The sequence below is a fragment of the Arvicanthis niloticus genome, chromosome 23 (assembly GCF_011762505.2).
Source record: "Arvicanthis niloticus isolate mArvNil1 chromosome 23, mArvNil1.pat.X, whole genome shotgun sequence".
Taxonomy (NCBI): Eukaryota; Metazoa; Chordata; class Mammalia; order Rodentia; family Muridae; genus Arvicanthis; species Arvicanthis niloticus.
Window position 1 is genome coordinate 36,203,917 of NC_133430.1, and position 15,418 is coordinate 36,219,334.

The 15,418-nt window shown below is 45.7% G+C and overlaps 1 long non-coding RNA gene across 1 annotated transcript; it reads left to right on the plus strand.

Annotated features, from left to right (window-relative positions):
* The first annotated feature begins 737 nt into the window (after positions 1-737).
* Positions 738-10,476, plus strand: LOC143437048 (uncharacterized). The gene is made up of 4 exons (XR_013106746.1): positions 738-793; positions 2,474-2,609; positions 3,638-3,749; positions 7,692-10,476. It is a non-coding gene; the product is annotated as an uncharacterized LOC143437048 (long non-coding RNA).
* The last annotated feature ends 4,942 nt before the right edge of the window (positions 10,477-15,418 follow it).

Genomic DNA, 15,418 nt, shown 5'->3' on the forward strand with positions numbered 1-15,418 from the left:
GTGAGGGGAAGAGAGCACGCCTCTCCTCCCCTCTGTTCACTGGTAAGACTTTTTTTTCCTTCTGGGAAGTATGGGAATCTATTTTCTTAGGGATGTGGCTCAGATATTTTTACTTCATGGAACCCAACACCTCAGATCTCCAGATTTATTTTCAGACTGGAATCTCTCCAGTGCAATGTGACAGCCTGGGCAGCGTTAATCAGCCCCCACCCCCCCCCCACCCCCACCACCACCCGTCAGCAACAGGCTTATGCAATTAGAAATCCAAATGGAGACAGTCAGGCAGTTAGACCCACCCAGGCCACATCCTCTATAGCCTTCTGTCTCACTATACAGACTTGTGGAGCAGCAGGAGACTTTGTCCCCAGTGAACCCACTGAATCCATCTTGTTGCAAGGGAATATTAGTCCTGTGGACCCATTCGCATACCTCCTGGCCTAGATGTCTAAGCCAGAGCCTCAACCTTTATCCAGCTGACAGATGGCTACACACCACTTCTGTCCACCTCCTGTAGCAAGAAGAACCCAACTATATCCCCCATTCTGACAGAAGGAAGAGGGAAGTGGAACAAGAGGGTCAGGAGTCTCTCTAGCACTGACAATCAGAGATTCAGCCTTGACATGGGTTCCTTGGCCTCCCTTCTCCAGCTAGTAGGGGTCAGTGACCTGGGAGCATAGCCATTACTGGGGGAGGAGGAGCCGGCTAGGGAGGATAAAGTAGAGATGGGAGGAGTCTGGGTGGCTCCCTCCTCCTGGAGGTCCAGCCAAGTGGCTGAGCTGGAGAAGCAAAGCCGGTAACAGATAAGGGACTGGTTTTCCTGTGGCCTTGTTTATACTAGCTTAGGTTCTTGTTGGCTGGTTCCTGAGGGGTGGGGGTAGGGCAGAAGGCAGTGTGGGGTTCCTGGATGAGGTTTGCATTCAGCTAGCCAAGGCCTTCAGGGCTTATAAAACCCACCTCTCTTTGACCCTCAGACTTTTATCCAGAAAAAAGGATAGCCAGAGGCTTGAACTCTTGGTGTGGCGGGAGGGGGATCCTACACCAAGGAAATGGCTGGTGTAGTAACAGCAATTTTCCTGGTCTGTGGATTTGTGGGTCTCAGGGCAATTGAGAAAGGCTCGCCAGCCACACAGAGCTAGTGATAACATGCTCACACTAATTCAAGAATTCCTCGAACTGTGTTCCTTTGCCTCTCTGAAACAAGCCATGTACCAAGTCTGTGGGCCTGAAACTTTGTGAAAAGCAAGTAGCATGGGCTCAGCATGGAGTCAGGGCAGAACAGATCTAATCTGCCCCTTGTGGAGATTAAAGGCAGTGAGATTATTATATGACTCATGGCTTAGTCAGGGTATGGCTATGGCGTGAAAGCCTTGTTAGGGTCCTAACCTTGGGAAAGATTATTTAGCAGGGCGCCGATATGGAAGTGGATTTGAAAGGTGGGCAGAACTACCACACTGTCACCTGGGGTCCAGTGAATGAGCCTCCCAAGCAGAGGAAAGGGAGACCTGTGAGGTGAGGAAGTGTGAGATGCTGAGGAAGAAGCAGAGGGAAGATCACAGGGTTGGGAGGAAGAGGAGACAGAAAGGAGACCTGGAGGAAGAGAGAGGCAGGAGTAACAGACTGCTTGGAACAGAGATGAGGGACCCCAGGAGACCGATTGTTCTCTGAACACAACTGGGAAGCTCTTCTTATCTGGGGACTCCTGGGGCAGGAACCTGTCTTCTTCACCTGATGGTCCTTCCTCGCCAAAGCTTAGCAAATGGTGTGTTCTGTGGCCGGGGCTTGGGCAGGACTATGATGGCAATGGCTTGGAAATGATGTCCTGGGAGATCGACATCTCAAGAACAGGATGGGTGGGAGGCAAGCTGAGCACTGAGAGGCAGTCCTTCAGGCAGGGTGCTCTCTGCATCTGCCCACTATCCCTGCCACACCCTCTAGGGTGCAGTAGGGAAGGTACTAGAACTTCACAGCCAACCGACTCCACTCTTCCATGTTTGTAAGATCATCCTCAGGACTGACCAGCTTCCTTCCCTCTGTATTTCCTCCTTCTCATCCTTCTTCCCACTGAATTCAACAGCTTTGATCCTCATTCTTTATTGACACCCGCACACAGTAGGTCCCTTTATTGGGTTAGACATTGAGAATAATGGGCCAAAATATCAGACTGTTGGGGTTAAACCCCCTTGCGTCAAATGTCTTCATCTCTGTCTCCGCACCCTTGAAGCAGGTTAACAGTGACAACTATTCAATCTGTTGGTGGATTCCACGAGAACACTTTTATAAAGGGCTTTGGTGCATAGTAAGTGGTCCATAGCTGCTGCTGTTTATATGCAGTGGTTGTTCACTCCGGGAAAAGAGATTGATGGAGAACTTTTTTTTTTTTTTTTTTTTTTTTTTTTTTTTTTTGAGAAAATAGTGCAACAATAAGAAGATTGCCATTAAATACAAAGCCTTTATCTTTCATATTCATTTCCAGTACTTATGGAGATCCTAATCTCAGGATCCAAAGTCTAGAGGACTTGGTTTTCTTTGATCTACTCCACTAAATCTGCTGTGTATGGACTCAGCAGATGTCTGTGAATGTGGGATCCACCCTCGCACCCAGGCTGAGGGTAAGAGCCCTGGATTTATATTTCTCCTCATTCCTCTATTCCTTGCCTGCTGTAGATCTGGGAACCTGTTTCTCCTCATCTGTTAAATGGGAGTAAGTAGTGTGAATATGGGCAAAGAGCCCAGCACATAATAAAGGATTAGGAAATGCTAGTTCCCAGCCCCTCCCTTGGATTTAGTATGGGGTGCAGAGAATGGGAGGAACCCAGGAATGGGGGACACCAAGCTGGCCCAAAGCCACCTATCTCCCAGTTCCACACAGTGATGCCCCCTCAGGACACCTGAGTGAACTGGAGACCCCATCTGCTCTAGGGACAGGGACCAGCCTGCCTGTGGTTTATTTTTCTGATACTTCAGTGAGAAAGGAGGGGGTGTGGGAACCCCCATAGTTTCATGAAGGATGGGAATAGAGGAAAGCCTGGCCTGGGAGCTATTGGGGGGCTCTGTTGTTGGGATGGGCTGACATCTTGCTGGGGAGAGGGACCATGGGCTTATGTGGGTAGGGTGAGCCAGGGACTGCAGGGTTCATGAAGAGTTCAGAAAGAGTCAGGCACTGGGAGAGAGGCCACTATGATTAAGGGGAACTCATTAAAGCAGGCTGGTGGGAGCTTCCTGGCTAACCTGACTGAGTTACCTAAGTAACTTCTCTCTACTCCCTCCCTGCCCCCTACTAACCGCTTCTGTCAAATGCCAGGGGAACATTATGTTAATAACAAATAATGGCCTAGGCTTGAAGAGCATTTGAGAAACCACGGCACTTTAAAATAGTATTTTAATTTTATGTGGTATGAGTGTTTGCCTGAACATATATCTGTGTACTACATGCATGCAGTGTCTGTGGAGGCCAGAAGTGGGTATCAGAGCCCCTGGAACTGGATTTATAGATAGTTGTAAACCTTTGTGTGGGTGCAGGGAATTTTACAAACCTTATCTTCTGGAAGATCAGCCAGTGCTTTAAACTGCTAAGCTATCTCTCTGGCCCTAGTCAGGGCATTTAAAAATATTCATTGTCTACTTCTAACTTCACAAGGAGGCTGCATAAGAGAGGCAACAGTGCTGTTTCACAGGTGACAAGACTGAGACTTGAAAGGCTGAGGAGTGGCAGGTGTCGTTTCTGCTGTCAAAGAACCTGCAGCTGATAGGTGAGTGAGAATCCCAGGATTCTCTCCATTATTATTGCTATTATAATTTTATTTTATATATTTATATATTATTTATATTTATTTGATTTGATTTAGTATAATTACCGCTGCTATTATTTTTATGAGTCAGAGCTGCCCTTGATTTCTCTATGCAAACTGGAGCTGACCTTGAACTTGTGGCCATCTTTCCTCCACTTCTTGGGTGCTGGGACTGTTTGTGTTATGTGCCACTTCTCTTGACTTTTTGTTTGTATTTATTTATTTATTTATTTATTTATAGTCAGACTCTTGCTCTGTAGCCTGGGCTAGCCTAGAACCCATCATGTAGCCCAGTCTAGCCTTGCATTTACTTCAATCATCTGCCTTAGACTCCCCATACTAGGATTATAGGTCCTGGCCACCGTGCCTGGCTTCCATCACACTTTTTAAAAATAGAAATACTCTTTGGCTTTATACCTTTGTAGATCCATTGCTTTTGCTTTTTCAGTCTTGGGAAATGACTTTCCATGTGACAGGGCACCCCTGGGTGCTAGCACCCCTTAGAGGAAGAACAGAGATGCAAACAGAGCCTGGATGGAGGGCCTAGGACAGTGCTATAGGAGTTACAGTTGCTTGTTAATGAGTGACTAAGGGAGCCTTATGAGATCACGCTGTCTGGGCATCATCTGTCACTGACAGGACTGGGGCCTCTCAGTCCTGGAGTCTGTATCTAAGAGATCACGCAAGTGAACCGTGAGTGTGGCCTTGGGAAGACAGCCCTTCCACTCTGGTGCCTTGGTTGGCTCATCCAAGAATGGATGACGTCCATTTTTCCATCTTCCCCCACCTGACATTTCAGTCACCTTTGTTGACTTTCTGTGTACAGGTTGATGGAGCAAATATTTCCCAAATTCCTGGAAACCTGTCCAGCTCTGCCATTAGCAAACAGTGGCCCTGAATCTCCCTGTGTGCATTGCTGGGTCACCGGCTTATCCTCTGTTACATGTATTGAGTATGTATTGCTCTTCAGGGACCCTTCAGCTCATTCTCTGAAAAGTGAGGCCTGGGGGCTCATCTGGGTGGGGCTGAATGAGGGGACAATGAGTAGACTGCAGTTATAGAGGCTGACAGAGGGAAAGGGTCTGGAGAAACCCTGGAGGGTAGGGTTGGCACTAGGTTGGTGAGGAAGGTGTCAGGGCACCAGGCTAGTCTGTCAGGTTTTCTTTCTGGCCTATCTTAGAAAAGGTTCCCAGGATTCTAGGGCCAGCCTCTGAGGAGAATGGAATCAGCTACTCCTCTTGCCTTGCAGGGTTGTGGGTTGTATGGTCTGCTGAGGTAGTGGGGTCTCTGCTGTGGAGGCCAATAGCCAACAGAACCTGTCCTAAGTCAACCTGAGCTCTCCCTAGGCCACAGTATCTTTGCTATCTGATGTTTAGATCCTATCATGGAAGAAACAGGTGTTTAGAGTGATTTTGTCATAGTGGCCAAAGTATTTTCTCTGTGGTCCATGTGGTCTTTCCCATTGGGCCACTGTCTTTACTGACCAGGCTATTGCACCAGCTTGGGCCATTGCCTTTCTTTAAACAGATATAGAAATCCAACTCTAACCCAGATGCTTCAGGAGACCCCTGGACTAATTCTTCCTTCCACTGTCCATCATGGTGAGAAGTGGAGGACACTTCTCCTGGCAGATAACTGGGTCTGTTTCAGTTCTTCTTATTCAGTGTTGGTGACTCCATTTCCCCCTGTGACTCAGGGTCTCTGGCTTGAAAAGAAGGGTCTCTTTTTCCCCTGAGCTTGTGAAGATGTTGTTGGGATACATGAGGTCATGTCTGTCACAGCCCTGTGCAAAAGAGGCCGCAGGAATATGCCAACTTCTTTAGTTGGTTGTGGATATTTAAGGTCTAAGGATATTGCTCGTGAGGTCCTGGCCACTATGCCTAGCCCAGATGGGACACGGTCAGGCCAGACCCAACTAATCAGGAAGCCAGAAGGACAAGTGAACTTTCTTTTTATTTAAATCTTAACAGTAGTACACATTCAGAAACTCAGGGTTACCAGCCTCTAAGATGGGGCTCACATCTCTTATCTAGTTGCTAGGGTGTTAGTGAGAACATTGGTTTCTGACCGTGGAGTTTTCTTGGGAAATGTCATTAGATCTGTATAGGCCACACTTATAGAAAAATGTGCCTGTGCAGCCATTTGCTCTCCGACCTCCTCTACAACTTTAGTGCCCTTTGAGGTGGAGAGGTCACTCACTGGTGGGGAAGCCTAAGAAAGGAGCTTCCCACAGCTGGAGGCTAAAACCTTAACCATAGAGTTTAAATGTCCATCCAGCTGTGTGACCATTTTATGCCTTTCTGCATAAAAGGATCCTGTCTCAGTTTCTCTCGCTATAAAACCCATGCCACAGTAATCATGCCTTCTTTATGTCATCATTGTGAGAACCAAACATGATCAAGAGTATTAATGGCCTCAGGGGAACGTTCAGTAACTGAGCAAATGCAGGAAGATCAGACATGAGGGTAGGCCAAGACGACAGGGAACATGGCATGAACTTCTCAATACAGCTCTGGGTGAAGGTCCCCTCAAGCATGGACTCAACCACTTGACTGATGATATCAGGCCAGGATGTTTGGCCCACGCAGTAGCATTCTTTGCATTTTGAGAATAGAAGTTTCTGATTTAGAATGAATTCCCAGAGGAATAAGCCTTCCTTCCTCTAGAGCCTACAAACTATTCAACTGTGGATGCCCAGGGCCCAGAGGCCTTAGAGACAGGTATGAGGAGCAAGGGTTGCTTCTGTGGTCAGTACCCAGTGCTAAGCTTGAGGCTTCTAATCTCCTGGAAGCTATGAGGTACACAGTTCAGAACACATTTTTTTTTTTTTTTTTTTTTTTTTGGACAAGATTTCTGGTTGTCCTGGAACTCATTCTATAGGCTTCAAACGCACAGAGATTTGCCTGCCTCTGCCTTCAAGTGCTGGGGTTAAAAGTATGTGCCACTGCCACCTGGCTTCAGAATACATTTCTTGACCAGCCATCTTCAGTAAGGATGAGAGCCGAAGACAAAAGGCTTATGGGACTTCTAGCTCTGTGAACTTGAACATGGCGTTTGACCTCCCAGAGCCATGGCTCACTGAGCTGGAGACAGGAGTCATTGTGAGGATGACAGGAAGGGGCGATGAGACACCCAAGTGCATGCCGGGCGGTGGTGGCGCATGCCTTTAGTCCCAGCACTTGGGAGGCAGAGGCATGCAGATTTCTGAATTCGAGGCCAGCCTGGTCTACAGAGTGAGTTCCAGAACAACCAGGGCTACACAGAGAAACCTGTCTCAAAAAAAAAAACAAAACCAAAAACAAAAACAAAAAACCAACAAAACAAAACAAAACAAAACAAAAAGACACCCAAGTGCATTTGCGCTGGCAGCCAGACACAGAAAAGCCACCCACACTTCTGCCAAGGGACAGGCAGGGACATCTCACCACCTCGAGTGAGCAGAGAGAGAGGTTCCAGGGTCCTCTCCATTCCTTTGGGTGCTTGAGTAAGGGTGAACAGAAGCATCAACTTGGGGCATCAGGTGGGGCAGGGAGAAACCTGAGTCCAGTTCCCAGTTATAATCTTCAATAGCCTTACATTTTACATTTGTTTATTTGAGTGTGTGTGTGGGAGCACATGTAGAGGTCAGAAGACAGCTTGTGAGAATTGGGTCTTCCACTATGTGTGCCCAGAGAATCATACTGAGGTCATCAGGCTTGGTGGCCACTGAGCCAGCTAGCTGGCTCTCCAATAACTTTTTGGTGCCATTGTAGAAAAGATGGATCCAAAGCCTCAGTTTATTTGGAAGTCCAGCAGACCTTATCCCTGTTCCTAACAGGAGGAATTAATGAGAATTGATTAGTAAACTGAGACTGTCAAATGTCATTGACATTAGTATTAACTAATATGTTCTCTTTTCTTAAGGGGGAATCTGGCTTGCTCCAGTACTGTGCGAGCCGTCTGCTGGCCTGCCAAGTTTGATGGGAGAACTTGGAGACTGTTTCCACATGCAAGCTTACAACACAAAGGATTAGTTGCAGTGGTGGAAGGCCTTGCAGCCAGAAGAGGGTGGATTCTGGTGGAGGCTTTTGAATTCTTCAGATGAAATGCAGAGACGTTCCCTCAGGGGAGGAGTTATGATACAAGAAAGTGCCTCACCCCCACCTTGGAAAGGCTCAGGCATGACAATGTGAATCTGCAGACATGGTCATCAAACAGCTTCCCACTGTGATTCTGAAGGTCCAGTTAATGAGACGGCGTGAAGGGTGCTATGGACAGGTTTCATAGGTGGACAAGGGCGTGGGCCACACATGCTCACGCATACTTACTTCTGGGGTGTTTATGGAATGGATCTTTTGCTTTGGAAGATGGATGACCACCACATACCCCCATTGAGCTTCTGTTCTTGAAGGGTCCCCACATACAGACTGAGGCTAAAGTATGGGTTTGTAATGAACAGCCTAATGTGTCTAAAATGTGCTGTCTGTGAGGGTCTATAGTTTCTTCTCTGAAATCCACTTTTGCTGACTTGGCTTCAGCTTCGTTGGTTGATTTTACTTTCCGTATGCAGAGTTCTTACGTGTCTTAGTCCTTCCAAAACTGAGAAGCACGAGCGTCAGGACAGCAATACTTAGATTCTAGTATTGACTCTGCAGCTTGCTAGCTGTGTGATTTGGACAAATTAATCTCTCTTTCTCCATCTTTGGCATGTGTATGTTTGTGTTCTCTCTCTCTCTCTCTCTCTCTCTCTCTCTCTCTCTCTCTCTGTGTGTGTGTGTGTGTGTGTGTACATGTATGCGCAAGTTCATGTGTACATGCAATGTCTCTTGATGAACAGTGAGTTTACTGGCTATGGCTAGTCTGACTGGTCAGCTTGCTCCTGGAATCCTTAGTCTGTCTTTTGAGCACTGTGATGGCTGGTTGTCATGCTCATTTGCATGAGTTCTGGGGTTCTGAACCCCGGTCCTTACACTTGTGTGGTGAGTGTTTTACCCACCGAGCCATCTCCCAACCTGCACTTTGGTTTGCTCTGTAGAATGGAGGTGATGCCACCCCACAGACTCAGTTTGAGGATTAGGTTACAGTTTATAAAGCTTTTAGATGAGTGCCTAGCACATGGAAGATGAGCACAGCAGGTGGCTTTAGGTGACTGGTGTCTCTGTGTCATCTCCTTTCTCCTGAGCCATTTTAGCTTGCAGTCTGTGCACAATATGTTGGTGTAACTTGACATTCTGTTTTGTGGATCTCCCTGACCCCTTGACAGCTCATAAATTCCATATGTATAGAAGCTGTCCTGACCCGAGTACATGATAGCTGTCTGAATCAATTTCCTGTGTGGAGGTACCTAAACCTGTTCTTGGAGAGATGGGTCCTCTTAGGCAGGTGGGCCCAGCCCTACCTACCTGCACGCACATTCTTGTTGTGTATCTGCTTTCAAATGTGTCACTGAGAGTAGAAGTCTTCTTGTGGCACACGAGGCAGAGGCTCTTTGGAGAACAGCTGGGATGTTTTTGGGTTGTGGTTGGTGTCTCATAGCCTTGGGGTGTCTGTGACTATCTGGGACTCTCATTCTGCATGGTAGGCAGGCCAGAGTCCATCTGTATGTGTCTATGAAGGATATGCAACAGACCATCTTCTCATTCCTTGCTTACTTTATTATAACCTGTCATTAATAAAGATGGGAAATGGAGATAAGATAAATACAAATGCGGATCAGATTTTGGCAACAGCTGTCTTCCTGAAACCTGAGCGGACTGTGCACCTAAACGTGTGTGTAGGTATGTTGTGTGTTTATCAAGAATCTTCAGATGGTTCACATCTTGGATATCATCAGATTGATTCTTGAAAACCATCTGTCTTAGTTAGGGTTTTATTGTTGTTAAGAGATTATCATGACTGAGGCAACTTTTATTATAAAGGACATTTAATTGGGGCTGGCTTACTGTTTCAGAGGTTCAGTCCATTATCATCATGATAGGAAGCATGGCAGCAGGCAGGCAGATATGGTGATGGAGAAGGAGCTGAGGGTTCTACATCTTGATCTGAAGGTAGGCAGGAAGAGTATCTTTCTCTTCCTCCCTGGACAGAGCTTAAGCATAGGATCTCAAAGCAAACCCCATAGTGATATACTTTCTCCAACAAGGCCCATACCTCCTAATAGTGTCTCTCTCTGTGGGCCAAGCATTTAAACACAAGCATTAAACACATGTGGGCCAAACCTATTCAAACCATTACACCGTTCTAAGGACATGCTGTAGTATTTGCAAAAATGCTTTCTGCACAAAGATGTCTGCTGTGAAGCTGCTTCTACAATGCCAAGAACAATGGCAGTGTCCAGCACCTCAGATAAAGTTGTACTGAAATCATCGGCATGCCAGTTCTGGCAGTTCCCATCCTTTTATAGGTTTGTGAGTGGCTCGAAAAGTCAGGAAAATGAAGATTCCCAGCCTCTGCCACAAGCAATTCTGATTTAATGGGTCTGGGATGAGGTCCAGAAATCCATATTTTCAACATGCCCTCTATGACTCTACTACAGATGTTCTGTAGATCAACATTTGGAAAGCTGATAAACTTGATGGGATTTTGCCATCATTTAAAATGATGTTTATAGAAAGATTACAATAGTGTGGAGGAATGTTTTATAAATAAAAAAGTATGTAAAATTGTATATGTTACTCTGTATCCAATTATGAAATAGTTATATAAAACAAAGTAAAAATATACAAAAGGGTAAACAGGGTGGCCTCAGGGTGGTTGATAAATGGAGATTCTTTTCTACATCCTCTAAAATTTCCAAAAGTAAATTAGAAAGTAGAAAAAGCCCAAATCCATAGGGCTGGAAAAGTTGCTTAGTCAGTAACGTGCTTGCATGAGGACACGGATTCAACCCTCAGAACCCACATGAAAAAGCTAGGTGTGGTGGCCCAGGTTGGTAAGCCCAGAGTTAGGAAGGTGGAGACATGTATCTATCCCTGGAACATGCTTGCCAGGTGACCTAGCCAAAGTGACACTGTCACAAAAAACCAAACCAAACCAACCAAACAAAAACCCCCCAAACAAACAGGAAGGATGATGCTTGGGGAAGGACTTCTGAGACTGACTTCTGTTCTACACATGCATGCGCATGTACACACACACCCCATACACACACTGCACATACACACACACACCATACACACACTGCACACACACACACCATATACATACTATATACACACACCACACACACATCACACACACACTACACACACACCACACACACACATACACATACCATACACACACACTACACACACACACATACACACACCACACACACTATACACACACTACACACACCACACACACATACACATACCACACACACACCACACACACACACATACACACACCACACACACTATACACACACCACACACACACATCCCATATACACACTGCATACACACACACATGCACACACACACACACACACACACCATACACACACCATATACACACACCACATACATACCACACACACCACACACACACTACACCCACACACACATACCACACACACACCACACACACACATACACACACCACACACACACTACACACACCACACACACACACACACCCCATACACACACTGCAACACACCCCATACACACACTGCATACACACACACATGCACACACCCCCCACACACACCATACACACACCATATACACACACCACACACACACCACACACACACCACACACACCACACACACTAAACACACACCATACACACATACACATACCACACACACACACCATATACACACATCACACACACCACACACACACCACACATACCACACATACCACACATACCACACACCACACACACCACACACATACACACACCCCATATACCACACACACACAGATACACAGACACACCCAGAGACATACACACACATACACTACACACACAACATATCCCACATCCCCCCACCAGACACACTCATACCATACACCATAACACACTCCCTCACATACCACACACACACAAATACACACACACACACACACACACACACACACACACACACACACAAAACTGGGTGTGGTGGTGAATACCTGTTACTGCTTGGAAGCTGAAGGCAGGAGGGTCAGAACTTCAAGGTCAATCACAGCTCAACTTTGAGCCAGCCTGGGCTAATGAGTCCCTGTTTCAAAACAAAACAAAAGTCATAAGCCTGCTATTTGGAAACATATATTTTTCTTGAAGCAAATTAAAGAATGTTTTGTCACCTTATTTCCTGGATTTATGTGGGGGTGTGGGGAAGGAGGTTTCATTTTCTTTGTAAATAATCTGAAACTAGCCAACACTGGAACAGCTTCAGTTGGGCCCTTAGTCCCCATGGAAATGCTCCTGCATGCAGCTGCACCCCGACAGTTTGTAAGCTTTCTGGAGTTCTAGAAAGGCACAACCATTCCTTTTGTTCTCAATCAGATGTTCTCAACTCTTAGGGGCTGAGAGCTCAGAAGTAAAATGTGAGCTCACCATGTACAAAGCCTAGGTTCAGTCTCCAGCAACAACAGACAAAGAGTAAGTAAACTAATAAATATCTGTGCACACATGAGTAGTAAATAAGTATTGAAGAGTGTTTTCTCTCTCTGTCTGTCTCTGTGTCTGTCTATCTGTCTGTCTGTTCCTCTCTGTCTTTCTCTCTCTCTGAGACAGGGTTTTTCTATGTAGCCCAGGCTGGCTTTGAACTCAGAAATCTACCTGCCTCTGCCTTCCAAGTGCTGGGATTAAAAGCATGTACGAACACCACCTGACTGTTTTTACGATTCTTTGGAGATTACAGCTTGTATAGGATAGGGAGACCTTGTCTTAAGAAGTTGGACATAAGAAAAACAAAATCACTTTCTGAAAGAAGCACGGATCACGGGAGCCACCATACAAAGTTCACTGTGGCCTAAAAAGTAGAGATGTGTTGCTCTGCGAGGCAGGGGTCTGGGGTGGGAATCAGTACCCTGTGTCTGTCGGCCAGCTGCGAGGGCATCTCTCATTGGCTGGTGCATGGCTGTTTTCTGCATGTCTTCACTCTGTAAAGGGTCATATTTAAATCTCTTCTTAGGAGGATACTACTTCTTGATCAAGACGTCATCTTAATTATCTCATTAAAGACCCTATCAGTCAGTAAACTGTTCGCTGTGCCAACATGGGGACCTGAGTTTGGATCTCAGCACACACATAAGAGGTGGGTCATGGTGGCCAGTGTCTGTAATCCCAGCTGCAGGATAGAGAGAGAGGCTTGGTGCCAGGAGGTAGTGGTGGTGGGGGCAGAGGAACACAGAAACAGGAGGATCTGGCTGCTTGCTGGCCAATAAGGCTGGCCGATCAAGCTAGCCAATTAGGGAGTTCCAGATTTAGTGAGATACCCTACCTTAAATAAGGTGGAGAAGGAGGAAGCCACCTCACACTGACCTCTGGCCTCTACGTGTTCACCCTGTCACATGTCCACATACATACATATACCATATAAATATATAAATGATCTTTTCTCTAAATAGGTATATGTGTATGTATGTGGTATGTATGTATATATGTGTGTATGTTTATGCTGTGTATGTGTGTGTTGTATATATGTTCATGTGTGTGTGTTGTGTTTGGGTGTATGTGTGATGTGTATGTGTGTGGTGTGTATGTGTGTGATGTGTATGTGGTTTTTGTGTGCATATGTGCATGTGTGTGGAGGTTGATGTCAAGAATCTTCCTCAGTCACTGTTCTACCTGAGTCTTTTGAGGCAGGGTCTGTTAATCAGTCTCAGAACTCCCTGGTAAACTTGGTCTTACTACTTAGCTTGCTCCAGGGGTGCCCTGTCTCTGCCTTCTGAGATTGGAATAATTGGAATAATAATACCCTCCAGTGTTTATGTAGGTTTGGGGGATCCAAACCTGTGTCCCTTTACTTGTGGGGCAAGTGCTTTTGTCTTTGAGCTGTCTCCCTAGCCCTATTTTATTTCTTGAGACAGTGTCTTAAGTATCTCAGGCTGGCCCCAAACTTACTATTTAGCCAGCCCTTGAGCTAACTGCTTTAAGCAGTTGCATACTTTTCTGTAGAACATACATATGGTATTTCACTTAATTATTCTATCGCTAATTGGTATTTATGTCACTTCTGTTTCTCAAACTATGATAAACATGAACACAGTGAATATGTCTACTTATTTGCCTTTGAGAGCTTGGGCAAATAGATTATCTGCAAAATAATTTTTATGTACAAAATAACCAGGACAAAGGAGATTTTTATATATTTAAAATATTGATACATTTTGTAAACCGCCGTAAAAAGTGACTGTTAGTTTACTTGCCAGATTCTATGTCTGTCATTTTTTAATTTATTACAGTGCTAAGTAAGGCCTGTCACTTAGGGCCCAGGAGTTCGGCACAGAAGGACAAAGAACCTCCTGTGCTTGTCATGGGAGATGTGAATTTTATGACCCTCCCTTCCCTTGGTCCAGACTCTCCAGGATATCCTCTGATGTGTGGGCAGCTCCTTGGTGAGGCCACACCCTAGTCCCAAACCCTAGGGCCAGAGTAACCACCTGAGAACTCATCCGTTCATGCTACCATTGTTCATTCATCCAGTAGGACAAGGCTCTGAGGCCCGGCTATGTTCAAAGATGAATACACAAGTAAGAAGAGGTGAGGAACTAAGTTTGGAGAGCTTTGAATACGAAATCAGGGGATTCCCCCCATTAGGGAACAGTTCCTTTGGTTACCTCCCCCAAAAAAAGAATTGGGTAAATGAGGCAGAAACATCAGAGAAATAAGACAACTAGCGCACCACAAACCTTCTTACGTCATCGGCCATTTCCTTATTAAAAATGTTTTTAAAATAATATGTTTAGATGTTTAAATAAGTTTAACTACCAGGAAAATGGTCACTTTCCCTTCCATCAGTTTATTACCGGTTGTACTAGAATGGTCTTCTTATAAAGTAATAAAATGTAAACGTAGCTTTTGGGTATGCTGATGCTTTAGGTTGGCTGAACACCAGTTTCCCAGCCAGCTCTGCTCTGAGGGGCCTAAAGGAGGCTATGAGAACCCAGTGGGCATAGGGAGGAGAGGGGACACCCCAGTTCCCTATCCTAGTTTGAGGAAGTTGGGATCCTCAGAGGGGATCTTTGGTGTTGGGCTTGTTGCTAGAAAGACTAGAGTAGAAAATACTCGTCTTGCCCCCAGGTCCACCGAAGTGCACAGTATATAACATCTGTACAGAAAGTGTGCTTGGTTCCCAAGGAGAAATTTAAAATAGGGGTGAAATAAGTAAGGAGGAGTTTCAGAGTCGGGGTATTCTAGAAGGGAGTTATAGTACACACAGTAGGTGTTTTAGGTGGGAGAACAATTTAATTGTGTGAATAGTATTACCAGTGTAAACTTAACTTCTGTAAGTCTGAGACCCGTGATATGATGGTCTCTTCCCTCTCCGTCAGTTTGGAGCCAAATCTGACTTGGCAATAAAACGTGACCCACCTAGAGAGGCAACCTGCAGTCTGCACTGAGCGCCTCTGACAGGACGGTTGCAGGACATGAATATAATGTCAAGGGTCTGACCTGAGGAGTGTGTGTATGTGTGTGTGTGTGTGTGTGTGTGTGTGTGTGTA